Source organism: Vombatus ursinus, unplaced genomic scaffold (assembly GCF_900497805.2).
Source record: "Vombatus ursinus unplaced genomic scaffold, bare-nosed wombat genome assembly UNPS02014770.1, whole genome shotgun sequence".
Taxonomy (NCBI): domain Eukaryota; kingdom Metazoa; phylum Chordata; class Mammalia; order Diprotodontia; family Vombatidae; genus Vombatus; species Vombatus ursinus.
The window spans coordinates 31,316,208-31,320,521 of NW_020954548.1; positions in this window are offsets into that span (position 1 = coordinate 31,316,208).

The window sequence follows — 4,314 nt, forward strand, 5'->3', positions numbered from 1 at the left end:
TGGAAAGATGAGATTTATAACTCATGAGTCCTTTGTGAGTATTAGAGTAGTTGGAGGGAAAAACATGTATGTGTATAGATAGACAGACAGACAGATAGATAGATAGATAGATAGATAGATAGATAGATAGAGGGCACAGGGTGAGTTGAAGATGAAGGGGTGATATCTGGAGAATAAAATTAAGGAGTGAGAGAGGATTATACTGGGAGAAGGAGAAAGGGAGAGGTAGAATGGGGTAAATTATCTCACATAAAACAGACAAGAAAAGGCTTTTACAGTGGAAGGGAAATGGGGGAAGGTAAGAGGGAATGAGTGAATTTTATTCTCATCAGATTTGGCTTAAGGAGGGAATAACATACACAATGGGATATGGACATCTATCTTACCCTACTGGAAAATGGGGGGAAGATGACAAGAGAACAGGAGGATGATAGAGGGGAGGGCAGATTGGGGGAGGGGGTAATCAGAAGCAAACACTTCTAAGGAGGGACAGGGTCAAAAGAGAAAAAAGAATAAATGGGGGGCAGGATAGGATTAAGGGAAATATACCTAGTTTTTCATGACGTGACTACCATGGAAGTGTTTTGCATGACTACACATATATAACTTGTATTGAGTTGCTTGCCTTCTCAATGAGGGTGAGTGGGGAGGAAAGAAGGGAGAAAATTTGGAACCCAAAGTTTTAAAAACAAAAGTTAAAAAATAATTGTTTTCACATGCAACTGGGAAATAAGAAATATAGGAAATGGGGCATAGACATCTATCCTGCCCTACAGGAAAATTGAAGGGGAAAGGGATAAGAGAAGGGGTAGGGAATAGAAGGGAGGGCAGATTAGAGGAAGCGGTATTCAGAATGCATACCATCTTGGGGTGGGGGGAGGGGTGAGATGGGGAGAACATTTGGAATTCAAAATCTTGTGGAAGTGAATGTTGAAAACTAAAAATAAATAAGTAAAATTTTAAAAAAGAACTGTCTGTTATGACCTTATTTTACAGAAATGGAAACTAAGAATGAGTGACTTATGGAAGATCCCATAGCTAGTAAGACATTTGCATTTTAATCTGTAAAAAGGGTGGAACTCTAGGCATCGGCATAAGAGCAAGGGGAAGATATTTTAGGGGTAGGAAAGCCCTCAAATCAAACCATGTTAGTGATCTAACTCTACTTACAGATGAGGAAGAGAACTATAGAGATACAGGGCCAAGGAGTCAAAAGGGAACAGTGAAGCAGAAAAGCTGGGGATCTTGGAAGGTTTTTTGGGAAGGTTTTTTTTGAGGGGGTGGGGGAGGAGGTTGGAGATGGAGGGACATTGACAATTTCAAGCTGAGATTTGTGAAGTTAGTAAATTAGTAGGAAGTCTATGGCCCCCCTGAGTAGAGTATGGGTCTAGAGTCAATAAGTCCTGAGTTCAAATTCTGCTTCAAATGCATACTTGCAGTGAGTCACTTAACTTCTCAATCTTAGTTTCCTCATTTGTAAATTGGGGATAATCAAGCACATCCACTTCACAGGTTGCAGTGAGGATCAAATGAGATAACATATGTAAAGAAAGTGCTTTGCAAACCTTAGCAAAGTGCTATAGAAATGCTTGTTGTCGTTATTTAAAAAAGTCTAAGTGAATGGGATCTAAGAGGCAATTGGAGCTCTAGGTCTGGAGCTTGGGCAAGAAGTCAGGGCTAGAGATAGAGGTTTGGGAGTCATCCTCAAAGAGATGATCATTAAAACTGTGGGAGTTGATGAGACAGAGCATCAATCAATCAATCAGTCAATAAACATTTTAAGCACCTGCTATATGCCAGGCACTGTGCTAAGTGCTGAAGATACAAAGAGGCAAAGACAGTCCCTGTCCTCAAGGAGCTTAAAATATAATGGGGGGGGAACAAAATGCAAACAAATATATACAAAGCAAGCGATATACAGGATAAATAGAAATAATAAAGAGACAGAAGGCACTGGGATTAAGAGAGATTGGGGAAGCCTTCTTGTAGAAGGTGGGTTATTAGTTGGGACTTAAAGGAAGTTAGGGAGGTCAGTAGTCAAAGTGAAAGAGGGAGAGCATTCCAGGCATGGAGGAATGGAGAAAATGCCCCAAGCTGAGAGATGGAATATCCTGTTTCTGGAGCAGCCAGAAGGCCAGTGTCGCTGGATTGAAGGGAGGGAGAAAAGGGTTGAAGGCAGAACCTGAAGAAGCACCACCAGTAAAGGAGTGGGGAGAAGAGAGAGACAGGAGAATGGTTAGAGAATGAGGAGAGAAATAGAAAGCACACTTATCCAATTTGCTGATGTCACCAATCTGGGAGGAGAGCTAGAAGACTGGACATCAGAATCAGGATTTGGAGGAAGATTGCCAAGTTGGAGTATATCTGTAGGAAGGTTATGGAAGGCACCAAAAACCTTCTGGGCCAGGTTCACTTGAAGAGACTGGGGATGGTTAAGCTAGAGGAGAAAAGGTCTAGTGAAGGGCAGCTAGGTGGTGCAGTGGATAGAGTACCAGCCCTGGAGTCAGGAGGACCTGAGTTCAAATCTGGCCTCAGACACATAACACTCACTAGCTGTGTGACTCGGGGCAAGTCGTTTAAAGCCAATTGCCTCCCACCCCTGCCAAAAAAAAGAGAAGGCCTAGTGGGGACATTATAGCTTCTTTCACATCTTTGTGTTACATGGCTCCAGAGAGATAGGAAGGGATAGGATTAAGAGCACATAAAGAAAGGCTGGCCTTGGCAGGAAGAGCCATCTTTTTCTCAGAAACTGCAACAAAGGAAGAGAAAATGGCTAAGTCTTGAGTTATTAGGTAAGGGACAAAGAGAGAGCTCCATTGTCTTAGTAAAGTGAGAGTAGGGAGGAAGGCAGAAGGTAATATTGGGGACTCAAAGAGAGAAAGAATTTGGAATACCTGATCTTGAGGCAGTGACAAAGACAGACAGAGAGAGAAGTGGTGGAGATTGAGAGATGAAACTGTCAGAGAAAATTAAAAAGATTGCTGTGCAGTAGTGAGGGCCCAGTTGAAATTAGATAATTGTAGCAGATTCAACCAAAATGACTCCATGGCTTCCTCTAGAAGTATTCAGGAGCACCCAAGTAAGCTGTGGGGTAGCTTAGGTTTGGGCATTGGCAAAGCTTTACTGGCAATACAGACCAAGGGCATGGGCAAATGACCATGTATAGGGAAACTGGTCAACCATAGGATCAGGACTGTGAAATGAGGAAAGTGAGGCCAGAATATGGCTGATGGATTGGGAGAGTAGAGAGAGGTGAAGGGACTGTAGATCACTATGAGAAAGAAGAATAGTTTTAGGGAAAGGGTGAAACAAAGGAAGACATGGAAAGATAGGGTATTATGATCATCGAGAGAAACTCCAAAATGCTAGATCATGGAGGTAGCACAGTTATGAGTGATGGTGAGCTCTGAGATACAGTCATCCTTATGAATAGGTGAGGTAGAATGAAGGTGCAGGCTATGGGAGTTAAGGAAGTTGATGAATTAGGAAACCATGATGTTTCAGAGGACATTAATGTCCCCTGTATTGAGGGGTAGAGTCAGAATGCAGAGGAAGACTTTGAGTCAGAACTGAACTCTTTAAGAAATGAGAATGACCAGTAGAGACTTGCAACAAAGATCTGGACTGGGTGGTATAGATGGATGGTAGGGGCCTCAAAGGAAGACAGATGACTGAGCAACGGTGGCAGAAAATGATAGTGAAGAGCAAAGATTACATCCCTTCTTGCTCATGGCTTATTTGGTTCAAAGACATAAGAGAAAGATTATATGGTACTGGAAAGTAGGGCCAAGGATGTAGTGCAGTTGCATTCCCAGTAACATGAAAAGGATGGTAGGATGGAAACTGAAGAGATCTGGGATGAAGGGGAGGAATTTGTCACCAGTGATAGAGGCTGATAATGAAAATGGCGAACATGCAAGAGGAGGTAAATGAACAGTGTCAAATCCTGCAGAGGGCTCAAGGAGGTTGAGGACTAAGAAAAGACCATTCAATTTGGTAATTAGGAAGTAATTAGAGACTTTGGAGAGAATAGTTTCAGAAGTCAGATTGGAGGGGGTAGAAGATTGAGTGGATGGTGAGGAAGTGCATGTATCAAGTTGAGGCAGTGTTGGCAGTGGAAGGAAGAAGAGAAATGCATTTGAGGAATGTAAGGTAGAGGGAAGGGTTTGAGTTTTTGTTTTTAAGGTAGGGAAGATCTGAGTACGTTTATAAACAGAGGAGAAGGAATGAGATGGGGAGGAAGGAGAAGAGACAGAGAGGCAGACGGAGACAGAGGCAGAGAGACGCAAACATTGTATCTGTATTTCAGCAAGC